We start from the raw sequence: 14064 nt of genomic DNA on the forward strand, positions 1-14064 counted from the left end.
TAAGGATCAGGGTGTGTGCAGGGCCTGTATTCCTTTAATCTGGCCTCAAGTGGTCTCCTGAGGCGCTTCTGTGGGTCTCTAGGTTAACTTCTCTCCTGGAATGAAGAATGCTTCATCAAGTAGTTAACGTCTTTGATTTTTGGAAAGTTTTAGTTCTGCCAGTGCAGGAGATGTAAGAGAAGTGGGTTTGATCTCTGGGTCAGGAAGATCCCCTGGAGAAGGAAATGGCAACCCATTCCAGCCTTCTTGCCTGGAGAATCCCGTGGACAGAGGAGCCTGGCAGGCTACAGTCCATGGGGTCGCAAAAAATCAGACAAGACTGAGAGACTTCACTTTGCAACACTATCTATAGTGGCTAGCACAGCTGCTGCTAAGTCGCTTCAGTCATGTACAACTCTGTGCGACCCCATAGACGGCAGCCCACCAGGCTCCCGCGTCCCTGGGATTCTCCAGGCAAGAAGATAGAGTGGGTTGCCATTTCCTTCCCCAGTGCATGAAAGTGAAAAGTGAAAGTGAAGCCACCGAGTCGTGTCCGACTCTTAGCCCAGTAGGAGCATAATAAATACCTTAATTCTGCAGAAGAGCTCAAAGATACTGTCTGTGTGTCCCTTGAGAGGGAACCAGGACCCTGCCCCAAGGCCGCACTATTGTTTCTGAGCTACTCCTCCCTTGTCTCTGCATCCCCTCCCTTCTCCGATTAGCAACTGTTTGAACCTGCCCTTTGGAACTCAGGAAAGGTCATGGAGGTTATTCTTTATTACACAAGAAAAGGGAGACACAGAAAGGCTTTCGTGCCAAGCAGCCCCACAATGTCCTGCTCAGTTTCATAACTGGTTCAAAGGAAAAGTAGAACCAGCACAAATTTACAGGGAGTTCTACTGTTGAGATGAATTGCAAATGAAGACAGAAGTGTTTTTCATTTTTCCTGCCTGTGTGGTGGGGTGGGAAGAAGTCAAATCTCTACCAGATAGGATGCAATTTACATATCTATTAGTTACTTACTGTCCCAGGTGGCACTCAGTTCAGTTCAGCCTCTCGTCGTGTCCGACTCTTTGCGACCCCATGAATCACAGCACACCAGGCCTCCCTGTCCATCACCAACTCCCGGAGTTCACTCAGACTCACGTCCATCCAGTCTGTGATGCCATCCAGCCATCTCATCCTCGGTTGTCCCCTTCTCCTCCTGCCCCCAATCCCTCCCAGCATCAAAGTCTTCTCCAATGAGTCAACTCTTCGCATGAGGTGCCCAAAGTACTGGAGTTTCAGATTTAGCATCATTCCTTTCAAAGAAATCCCAGGGTTGATCTCCTTCAGAATGGACTGGTTGGATCTGCTTGCAGTCCAAGGGACTCTCAAGAGTCTTCTCCAACACCACAGTTCAAAAGCATCAATTCTTCGGCACTCAGTCTTCTTCACAGTCCAACTCTCACATCCATACATGACTACTGGAAAAACCACAGCCTTGACTAGATGGACCTTAGTTGGCAAAGTAATGTCTCTGCTTTTGAATATGTTATCTAGGTTGGTCATAACTTTTCTTCCAAGGAGTAAACGTCTTTTAATTTCATGGCTACAGTCACCATCTGCAGTGATTTTGGAGCCAAAACAAATAAAGTCTGACACTATTTCCACTGTTTCCCCATCTATTTCCCATGGAGTGATGGGACCAGATGCCATGATCTTCGTTTTCTGAATGTTGAGCTTTAAGCCAACATTTTCACTCTCCTCTTTCACTTTCATCAAGAGGCTTTTTAGTTCCTCTTCACTTTCTGCCATAAGGATGGTATCATCTGCATATCTGAGGTTATTGATATTTCTCCCGGCAATCTTGATTCCAGCTTGTGTTTCTTCCAGTCCAGAGTTTCTCATGATGTACTCTGCATATAAGTTAAATAAGCAGGATGACAATATACAGCCTTGACGTACTCCTTTTCCTATTTGGAACCAGTCTGTTGTTCCATGTCTAGTTCTAACTGTTGCTTCCTGACCTGCATACAGATTTCTCAAGAGGCAGGTTAGGTGGTCTGGTATTCCCCTCTCTTTCAGAATTTTCCACAGTTTCTTGTGACCCACACAGTCAAAAGCTTTGGCAGTCAATAAAGCAGAAATAGATGTTTTTCTGGAACTCTCTTGCTTTTTCCATGATCCAGCAGATGTTGGCATTTTGATCTCTGGTTCCTCTGCCTTTTCTAAAACCAGCTTGAACATCAGGGAGTTCACGGTTCACATATTGCGGAAGCCTGGCTTGGAGAATTTTGAGCATTATTTTTCTAGCGTGTGAGATGAGTGCAATTGTGCGGTAGTTTGAGCATTCTTTGGCATTGCCTTTCTTTGGGATTGGAATGAAAACTGACCTTTTCCAGTCCTGTGGCCACTGCTGAGTTTTCCAAATTTGCTGGCATATTGAGTGCAGCACTTTCACGGCATCATCTTTCAGGATTTGAAATAGCTCAACTGGAATTCCATCACCTCCACTAGCTTTGTTCCTAGTGATGCTTTCTAAGGCCCACTTGACTTCATATTGCAGGATGTCTGGCTCTAGATGAGTGATCACACCATCGTGATTATCCGGGTCGTGAAGATCCTTTTTGTACAGTTCTTCCATGTATTCTTGCCATCTCTTCTTAATATCTTCTGCTTCTGTTAGGTCCATACCATTTCTGTCCTTTATCAAGCCCATCTTTGCATGAAATGTTCCCTTGGTATCTCTAATTTTCTTGAAGAGATCTCTAGTCTTTCCCATTCTGTTGTTTTCCTCTATTTCTTTGCATTGATTACTGAAGAAGGCTTTCTTATCTCTTCTTGCTATTCTTTGAAACTCTGCATTCAGATGCTTATATCTTTCCTTTCCTCCTTGGCTTTTCGCTTCTCTTCTTTTCACAGCTATTTGTAAGGCCTCCTCAGATAGCCATTTTGCTTTTTTGCATTTCTTTTCCATGGGGATGGTCTTGATCCCTGTCTCCTGTACAATGTCACGAACCTCATTCCATAGTTCCTCAGGCACTCTATCAGATCTAGGCCCTTAAATATATTTCTCACTTCCACTGTATAATCATAAGGGATTTGATTTAGGTCACACCTGAATGGTCTAGCGGTTTTCCCCATTTTCTTCAATTTGAGTCTGAATTTGGTAATAAGGAGTTCATGATCTGAGCCACAGTCAGCTCCTGGTCTTGTTTTTGTTGACTGTATACAGCTTCTCCATCTTTGGCTGCAAAGAATATAATCAGTCTGATTTTGGTGTTGACCATCTGGTGATGTCCATGTGTAGAGTCTTCTCTTGTGTTGTTGGAAGAGGGTGTTTGCTATGACCAGTGAATTTTCTTGGCAAAACTCTATTAGTCTTTGCCCTACTTCATTCTGTATTCCAAGGCCAAATTTGCCTGTTACTCCAGGTGTTTCTTGACTTCCTACTTTTGCATTCCAGTCCCCTGTGGCACTAGTGGTATAGAACCTGCCTGCCAATGCAGGAGACATAGAGACCAGGTTGGATCCCTGGGCTGGGAAGATCCCCTGAAGGAGGGCATGGCAACTCACTCCAATATTGTTGCCTGGGAAATTCCATTGACAGAGGAGCCTGGCAGGCTATAGTCCAAAGGGCCGCAAAGAGTCAGACATGACTAAAGCAGCTTACACACACACACACACACACACAATCAATTACGTATAATATACAGAGTTGAAAAGTAGCTTAGAGACAATGGATGGAGCTTGAATCTCATAAGCTTGGAGAGTATGCAATAGAAGACACAAATAGATGATTCTGTTTTCTGCTGAAAAACAAAATTGTTTCTACATAAAACTCTTAACCTGAGGGAGACCCCATTCCTTTGGTTAATGTTTCCTGAACACCAGCTCTTTTGAGCTTGCACAACACCCATGACCTCCTGACCTGGCAGGTGAGGCTGGATGCAGAAGCTTCTTTGACAGTAAAGAGAGTTAGGGACTTAGGTTCCAGGTGTGATCATCATCATCAACTAAGAGCAGGAACAACATGGCCTCAGTCAAGTCACCTAACTCTCTAGGTTCTCTGCCTTAAAATGAGGGCCAACAATTATGGGTGTTCTCTAAGGTTCCTCTAGCTGTAAAGTTCTAGAATTCCAGGTGATAAGAAGCTAATGTTCAGGAACCTTAAACTAGTCCGGGTTTGTTGATGTGTGTCTCTGCCCTGTCGGTCACTGCCCTGGGGTTAAGCGGTAAGATACTATCCTTAGGGTTCTTCCTTTGTTTGGTATTCTTACTCATCCTCTCCCACCACCATTCTTACACTTTGGGCCCCCCTCTCCCCAATCAATACTGCCCTTTTGACTGAGATCTCTCTCCCCTTTTTATTTGGTTTTCCAGGAAGTGAGTAGCTGCAGAAAGAGTCAGCTCTGTCAACCATTTTTCCTCCCATTCCAGAGTCAGTGTTTTCCTGCAGCAGTGGGCCTGCAAAAGAGTTCCAAACACGGTGTGGGGGCTGGGAGACATCCAAAGACACCGCAGACAGGCTATGTGGCCGGCTTGGGCTACACAACCAGGTGAGCCGTGCACCACCCCAGGAATGACCAGGACACGTGCCACTTAAGGGGTGCGCCCAGCAAGCCCCACCGCTGAGCAGGAAAAAGTGTGAGTCACCTGGGGGCGGGACGGGTGGTAGGGGGGGGGTTGGGGGTGGAGCGGGGAGGTGTGGCGTACACGTGCAACTGCTGGATGCCCCAGGGACAACGAGCGTGACAACTCTCCCGCGGGCCTGAGATGGGCCTTGGCCGGCGTTTTGCTAGAGGTGGAGCGCACCGAAGAAACCCAAGTTCGCACCCGGTTCCTGCGAACTGAACCGGAAGTCCCCTGGCCCTCGGGGGCAGGAGGAGGAGGAGCCAAACAGGAGAGTAAGGCGGAGAATCTAGTTTTCAGTCGCTTCAGTCCTAAGTTCTCCCCGAGACTGCCAGAAGAGATGCTAATGAAAGACGAATTGTATGGCCAGAGTGTTTTCTTCGGACTTCTGCCCAGGGAGCTGGATAGGAAGCCCAGAAACGAGGTCACCAGCCCTGTCCAATGGCAACTGGGCACCACCTTTTGCTCGCTACTGACCCCTCCTACAGGGATGGGAATAGCTAGTGCCAGGCCTGGAGGCCGCTGAATTAGACCTGGACGCGAGTGTTCGGTTCTTCAACTGAACATCTGTTGGAGGGTGGATCCCACCTAGACCATAGACCACAGGTTCAGAGGCCCAGACCTTGGCAATTCTCTCTCCTTCAAGAGGCCCCCGGACTTTTCACACAGAAATGTTCTTTTGCCCAAATCTCCCTAACATTTTGTCCCGGGGAGACTGGGTGAGGGCATGGAGGACCTTTCACGAGAATGAGGTGAACATCGTTAGATGTTAACAATGTCACCCCGCCAATGGAGCAAAAGTGGGGTGACTTTGGATTTGGGGCTGAGGCTAAGGTCAGCCAGGTATCCTTAACAGTGATTTATGGATGCCGTGCGAGGTACTAACTCTAGCAGGGGTGGCAGCAGTATCCCCATTGGAAGAGCTGGAGGGACTGCAAACTGGCAAGGGCAGTGGGTAGAGAAATGAGGACGTGGACTTCCGGTGGGTTGGAGGGAGTAAGGGAGTAAGGGCTGTAGAGGGAGAGAGGCTAGAACACCTCTCCCTCACACCCTCCTGTCCCCTGAAGGGTTAGTTTTTGTTAACAAGGTAAATGTTGCCAGCCTTCTGGCAAAATGAGATTCTAAGCAGAACGGCAAGCAAGTGTAGACAAGGAAAAGAGAATGAATTTTGATGTGACTGTGTTGAGAGATGGATTAACTGTAGTGACTGAGGAGGACTTTGGCCTCAGTCTATTCAAAGCCCAGCTTGGCCACTGCCAGGCTGTGACCTTATATCTCTGAGGCTGGGCCTCAGAGACAAAGAGAGAGAAAACACAACACCTACCTTAGGAGGTTTTTACTCTTTTGTTTTTAATGATTAAATGATTTTAATTGCTTAGTGCCTCACAGTTCAGGAAATAAAACTTGGGGGGGAAAGAAAGAGGAGTATTAGTCAACTAAATGCTGTAAAAATAACCCCACGTTTATTGTTTCTATGAGCCACACATTGTACATAATACAATGTAAGCATTCTACATAATCTCATTTAATCTTCTCAGCAGCTCTGCAAGGCAAGTACATGATGATCTCTGGTTTACAAATGAGGAAAATGAAGCACAGAGAGCTTAAGATACCTGACCCAAGTCACACAACTAATAAGTGGTAGAGCCAGGACTCAAACCTGAGTCTGTCTGACTCCAGAATCATGGAACTTAATGATCACACTGGTGGCTTCACAACACATGCAGGTCAACGCATAGAAGAAAGGTCTTGGCCTAAGCCAGAGGTTGAGGAGTTGTGGGAATTTGCTAATAGTTGAACCCATGGTTTTAGATGGAATCATCCAAAAGAAGTGTATGCAGTTGAGAAGGACCGCAGGAAACACCAACATATACAGCACAGATCGAAGAAGAGAAGTGCTGGACAGGAAGAGCAGAGACTGAGCAGGAACAGCCAGAGAAGTAGAAGGGGGTCCAAGGCAGGAGGTGGGCTTTAGGGAGGGAGCTTGAGAACAGGTCCAGTCATGGGTCCTTGGAGAGTCTGACAGACGCAGTGGTGGAGCAGAGTTCAAGTTGAAGGAAGAATTAGGAACAGACAGCAAGCAAGACTTATGGAGGGAAGGAGAGTGTGTGATAGCTAGAGGTGGGTCCAGATAAAAAGAGAGGTCCTCTGGATTTCTGGTGAATGCATTGGGATGGAGAAAGGCTTCCTCTAGCAGTGGGAAAGGAGATGCTTCCTGAACAAGAAGGCAGGAAAACGAGGGCCTTTATGGGCAACAGTCCCTCTTTTCTGTGTGAAATTGGAAGTGAGCTGCTAAAGGAATGTGGCAGGAGCTGAGTAGGCAGGTTGAGACCCACAGTGAATCTCTGAAGCCAGCACTGTGATGAAGTAGGTGGTGGATGGTGCCAAGCTAGCCAGATTGCATAACAGGACTTCCAAGCAGGGGTAAGCTAAGGTGGAGATTGGAGACTGTGCACTGGGAATGGCCACTTACCATTGTTGAATAGTTTCCCCAGAAGCCTCACCTACCATTAAGGCCACCCACCATCCGTTTATTCAGGATATTTCTAGTTTTAGCACTTCAAATCTGAAATCGCAGGAAGCTTCTCAGGGTCAAGCAAAGCTGAACCTGACTCAAGGGTGGGAGAGCAGCAAAGGTAGAGCTGCTCTGACCTGCTGCTGGGGACTTAGTGGGTAAGTATGTGGGGGCCTGTTAAGGAGTGAGGATTGGAGGGAGCTGGCAAGAGAAGGGGGAAGGTGAACTACTGTGCAAGAATTCTGGGATGACGTGAAAGACAGTAATGACAGAGAAGAGCAGACAGAACTGGAAAAGCCAGAAGGGTCAGGGTACTAGAGTTCCTGATGAGAGCAGAGAGTGGACTTAATGGAGAAAAATGATTTCAAGAACTGGGAGGAAGGAGCAAGGATGCTTCAGGCTGCAAATAACAAAAACCTGACTCAAACTGACTTAATGTGGAACTGTATTAAGTCACATAACAGGAAGAACAGGTTTCAACATGGTTGATTCAGTGGCTCAACAATATAATCAAAGAATCAGGTTCTCTCCATTTAGCTTCTCTGCCCCTCTCCTTCATTATTGGCTTTATCCTCAGACTAGAGGCAAAATAGCCACCTCTAGACATGACAATGTCCAGAGGAAAAAGAAAGACCATCTCTTCTATGAGCTCCCCTTAGAAACAAGACTATTTTTCTCAGAAGTCCCCTAGTGGACTTTCCTTCACCTCTCATTGGCCGGAACTGGGCCACATGCTCATTTAGAACCAATCAGACGTACTCTGGAGCATGGGGTGGGCCAGCTTCCCTTGAGGCACATGGCTGCATGAGGGAGTGAGTAGACCTTAAACAAAGTTAAAGTTCTGTTAGAAAGAAGTAGAGGTGGTTGCTGAGTGCAAAACCAGCCATGTCCATCATAGACGCAGCAGTGGGCGGGATGTGAATGTTATTATGAATATTCTACTTTAGTTCAAGTTTTTTTTATCTGCTCAAATGCTTACTGGTTCTCTTTTGCCTGTGAGGTGCGTTACATACTCATGGGCTCTAACCAATATTGCAGTAAACCTCCCACTATTTCTTCCTAAAAAATCCTCTGCATTATCCAAAGCGTATTGGACCCCTAATCCTAGAAAACACCTAGTATTGGGTTGGCTAAAAAGTTTGTTCATATTTTTCCATTACATCTTATGGAAAACCGAAACAAACTTATTGGCCAACCCAACATTTTCCTACTTCCTCACCTTTCCTAGACCTTGGACTATAACCCCTCACCACCCCACAGATACTCTTAGCAGATACCCAGACCCTACCCATCTATCAGTGTGCTGTATATGTACTAAGTCACTTCAGTCATGTCTGACTCTTTGTGACCCTATGGACTATAGCCTGCCAGGCTCCTCTGGCCATGGGAATTCTCCAAGCAAGAATACTGGAATGGGTTGCCATGACCTCCTCCAGGGGATCTTCCCGACCCAGGGATCAAACCTGCATTTCTTATGTCTCCTGCATTGGCAGGTGGGTTCTTTACCACTAGTGCCACTTGAGCCTGGCTCAAACCCAGTTGCCTAGTCTATAACCACATAATATTTTGCCATGAAGAACCTTCAGGATCATCCAGTCCAGCATCATCTGTCTTCAGGGATCTTCCCTTGTAGACATAGCTCCTGGAGAGTGGGTCCAGTCTGATACTTCTCAGGGGTCCTCTTAGCCCCCAGCACAATGACTAGTACACACAACAGATGCTCGCTAAGCTCTTATTGACTGACAGATGAATCAATAACTGCTCGCAAACTGAGGAGTGTGTGTAACCTGTCCTCCTTTGAATCTGCAGGTGGGCTCTCAGGAGAGACAGCTGAGAAGGTGGGGAGGAGGCTGGCTGTGAGCCAAGGAGTCACTGCCAAGCAACCTGAGATGTTGGGGCGGGAAACAAGAGCGAGTACAAAGCTGAAAGGCATGGAAATGATCACTCCTCAAACGGACACATTAAACAGCAGATGATATAACCCTTGACTGTCTTCTGAGATACACTATGGTGTCATCTCTGCTGAAATGAGACTGTCTGCTACCATCCCTATCACTGGACTTTTTTATCTCAACCCTTAAGGTCGGGATCTTTTTTGGGAGGGAAATTAACAAGCATCCTTGAAATGATCCACAGAGACCTCCCCACGAAAGCCGCCTTTCCCTGCTTGGGGTGAAGGGCAGGGAGCATTGGGTGGAAAAAACACTTATTCTTGATGGGCAGCAGCAGCAGAATGAGGTCTGGATTTTCCCTATCATTTTGGATTTCCAAAGAGCCTGAAAGTTAGACTTCCCTGGTGGTCCAGTGGTTAAGACTCTGTGCCTCCAATGCAGGGGGTACAGGTTCTACCCCTGGTCAGGGAACTAAGATTCCACATGCCATCTGGTGTGGTCAAAAAATAAAAACATTTTAAAAGTCAATTTAAAAAAAGAGATCCTGAAAGTTCCTGTGGACCCATTCCAAATGTCATGGATAGGTTTTGGTTCAGTGATTAATGATCCTGGCTGGGCTCATTGGTTTGGGGGGTTAATTAATCAGTGAGCAAACATTATTGAGAGCTTGCTTACTGGGGGACCCCAGAACAAGCCTAGGAGAAGATACCCTGTGGATTCTATGTAGTTGAGACCTCAAGGTTAACGAACCCCTGCAACAGTTAGAGGGTGATGTGACCATAATGATCTGTGCAGCTCAGACAGCCACACCTTCCCAGCACCATCTGCCTCCAGATTCTATTCAGAGACTTCACCACCCCTGCTGCTGGGGTGGATGCCACCCAACAGAAGAGGATGAGGGGCTTCTTCTGGTTACAGGGTTGTAAGGGGAGAAACAGGGAGCAGCAAGACCATGTTCCAGTCTTAGTGGGCAGCCACTTGAGGAAGAAACAAACCTAAAGAGAAAAACACACCAGGGAGCGCCAGGCAGGGAGAGATGGACCGATGGAGTTTATGTCCCTTGTTGACCAGGGTGCCCTAGGGCTACTGGCTCTAGCTTGAAACTTTCATCTTTAGTTACGATGGGGTTTAGGACACGCTACCCCAAACTATGGCATCTTGAATATTTTAAGCTGAAGAAGTCTGAGAAAACAGCAGAGCACAAAGCCTACTCTGACCCCATCCCTACTCCTTCTTCCCAGAAACAAGTCATAAAATCCTCATGTCAGAGGCGCCCTCTGACTACCTGGAGGAAAGGAGCATCCTTATCTCCAAAGACAAAGGGACACCAAGAAACATTCTAATAAACAGGCCTTGCTTAGTTTCCTCTTTTTTACTACGTTGTCTCATACTCCTTAACCTGTCCTTTCCCTCAATGACTGCCCACTCTTCATCAAAACTAGCATAAAATACTCAGGTCTGACTATTTCTTCGGGTATTCATTTTCTTATGAAAGCTCCCATGTCATGTAAAATTTCCATTAAACAAATCTGTATGGGGATTTGCCTTGTGGTCCAGTGGCTGAGTCCGCCTTGCAATACAGGGGATATGGGTTCGATCCCTGGTCGGGGAAGAATACACATGCCTGCGGCACAGCAAAGCCCACATGCTGCAACTAGCGAGTCCATGAGCCGCAAGATCCCCCGTGACTCAAGGAAGATCCCGCATGCGGCAACTAAGACCTGATGCAGCCAAAGAAATTAAAACAATGACAAACCTGTGTTCTTTTCTGCTGTTACTCTGTCTCTGTCAGTTTAATTTGCAGACCCATCCTGGGACCTAAGAGGGACCCCTCCTGTAGACCCTACAGTCGCGTGAGCCAAAACACCCCCCAGCTCTTTTCCCTCTAAGCCAATGCAGGGGCCAGGTCCCCACCCTGTGCGGTCAAAGGAGCCCCAGGAATGAGTGAACATCCAGCACTTGTGTAGTGAGGGCTGGAGTGATTCCAGGCTGCAGTCCTGAAGGATGGGGAGGAGGTAGGCATGAGCAGGAACAGCGGCCAGAAAGGCAGGAGGAGGGTTCTCTCAGAGGGTGACTGTGGATGTGGGCCCAGCTGGGCAGAGCGTGTGAGTGAACCCTCGCTCCAGGGGTCCCTGAGAGGGGAGCCTGGGTTTCTGCTGGTGGAGGCGGGACCCCGACTGGCCAGCCTGGCCTCAGAGCCCGGCAGGAGGCCAGCAGCTGTCTGACTGGCCTCCGGCACACTTCCTCCACATGGTAATCCCTTCCCATTTTACAATGTGGAGCTGGGGCTACACACTCAGATTATACCATGACTAACCAGCATTGTCATCTTAGAGCTGGCTTCATTTCACATTCAGAGTTTGCCTCTTCCCCTCCAACCCTTCCATTCTTTCTACTTCCTTCCAACCCTCAGCTTTTCTTATTTCCCATTTTTTTAATGTCTGAAAACGTGCTTACCATTGACACCTTTGCCCTGGGGAAGGGGTTGGGTGATAGGGAAAGAACCCTAAATCATGACTTTTTAGAATAAGTTTTGGACACCCCAGCCAGCAGCTTCCGAATTTCAAACCAGGCAAAGGCAAGGTTCTGGATAGTCTCATGGTAACCCTGATTTACATCCCAGAAGGAGCTTTCTGGATCACCAACTGGATTCTGGGTGGTGTTCATGGAGCAATGTTTGCATCAAAGACTTGTTTGCCAGCCACCTCTGGGATCTGCTGGGGCCCGAGATGGCCCTCCACCTCCTCCCTGCCCCACCCAACCTCTGACTCTTCCTGACCTTGCTCCTTCCTGCTGCACCAAGGTGGGGCCCTGCCACCTCCCCATTACAGCCCTCTGTGACTCAGTGGAAGCCGGTGACCACTTCCCCCCACCCCACCCACACTCACATTCCAATGGCCAGCTCACTCACTTCTTGGCATCCAACCTACAAGCACAGGCCTCTGCCTAAAGTAAATAGTCCTCTCTATGGGATGATTTACGACCAGGGCCTTGCCTGTATGGGAAGGGATCATGTGTATCTTAGCCTCCAAGTGCATGCCTTTCTCTGCGCAGCTAATAGCTGGCCTCTGTGAATCTTCCTTTTGACTCCTGACTGACCTGGAGTATTTTGTTTAAGGGAACTAGAGACATTTTTCAGTGCTGTACCTAGTGCAATTCTGGCTCAACACATGTTTAAAGAGTCTTTAAAAGGAGAAATTAATAAATGGAGAGTAATTTAGGGGGCCCTTAAGTCTTCCCCAGAACCTGACAGATCCCACCACCTCCATAAGGACTTATTCTGGCCACGTTAAAGGTTAACATGGAGATACCTGGGCTGACACCCCAGCTTTGCCACTCTGGGATCTCAGGCACATTCTAAGACCCACCGAAGCCTCATTCCTCACCTGGCTACTGGAGGTGATAGTTCCATATTTCATCAGTTCCAAGATGTGTTGTTTCTCACCTTTAAGACTCTGAAGCCAGGACATGTCTTTCAACTCACACAATATAGGAAATTGCATCACTTTTGCTGCAATGCCCCTTCCTACAGGAGGAATCCAGGGGTGGTCCTGTGACTTGTTCTGGCCAATGGAGTGTGAAAGGTAGTGATATGTGTCACTTATGGGCTGAAGCTTTAAAAGGTTCACCTCAACAGCCAGCAAAGTCCCAGATGGAGACTATTCTGTGGGCCTAGATCTCACAGTGAAGGTGATGTGGAGCTAAGTTGTAGTTGATGGGCATTTAAGAAGAGAGAAGCATAAATCTTTCTTCGTGAACTTTCAGATTCTGTATTTATATATATGTATGTGTATGTGTATATATATATATAACTTAAACTACTCCACAGGGCCATTTAAAATTATCTTTAGCAGCAATTTATCATGCGAAAATCAGTCACAGCACCCATAAGAACAAAATAAAGCAAGACAACTACTCAGATGGCTCAGTGATTTACTATACTGGGGGCTATTTCTAGTGTTGAACCACTTTTAATACTAAGGATTATCAAAGTTTTTAATCATCATCTCCTGTGCATCTGTCAGAGTCTATGTTTTGATAGCACAATCTAGCATATTCTGTATTGTGTCTTCTAGTTAGCTGACAGGTTTTTTTTTTTCCTTTCTTAGTGGTCCATAATGGGGCAGCCCACAACTGATGGTGGTGTGGATTCAAGGGGACCCAGTAGTACCTCTCATAGGCTGAATGAGTGAATCCAAATGAGCCACTTAGCACAAGTGGTGTTCTACAGTGAGTGTTCTATTCGTGTCAGTCATTATATTTCCAGCCCTCTAGAAATATGACAGTGTTTGCTGGAAGTTTGGTATAGTGATCTGATGACACAGAAAGCTCACAGCCCCCTCAGATCCCTTGTGGAATGAGAAAGGGTATAAATAAATTCAGGTTAACAAGAATGTGGCTTGGGTACTTGCTGGTGGGGGCTCTTTGAGGGTGTAGGTGTTTGGGTAGGTCATGAAGAATGTTAACTTTCTTCTCATGAATTAACAGTTTATTGCCTGGGATGTGAGAAGATGGAAGAAATTTTTCAAGTGTGCAAGTTTTTGGTGCAACAGAATGAAGAAACACCATATTCTTTTAGAAAATCTAAGAATCTTGACTTTTTGCAGAATTAGGAATGGCTCACAGATCCGGACTGAAGAAACCAGTAGTGTAGTGTGCCGCATTAGTCCCTCAGTCATGTCCGACTCTTTGCGACATCATGGATGTAGCCCACCGGGCTCCTCTATCCATGGGATTCTTCGAGCCAGAATACTGGAGTGGATTGCCATTCCCTTCTCCAGGAGATCTTCCTGACCCAGGTGTCAAACCTGGGTCTCCTGCATTGCAGGCAGATTCTTTACTGACAGACTCACCAGGGAAGCCCCAAAGAAACCAGACTGCCAGCTAATTTTGCGTTTCATAATATACCCAGATGATTTGGAATAGCTCTCTCCAGGAATTTTAGAGCCAGCCCCTGCAGACCCAAAGGTGTGAGAGTGTTCCATGTGCTGGGCTGGGCTGAAGTGCAGTTGTAAGGGCCACTAGCTCTGTCTCTGATGTGTCATAGCCTCTGTCCTCCTGTCA

This window comes from Oryx dammah, unplaced genomic scaffold, assembly GCF_014754425.2.
Source record: "Oryx dammah isolate SB20612 unplaced genomic scaffold, SCBI_Odam_1.1 HiC_scaffold_25, whole genome shotgun sequence".
NCBI lineage: Eukaryota > Metazoa > Chordata > Mammalia > Artiodactyla > Bovidae > Oryx > Oryx dammah.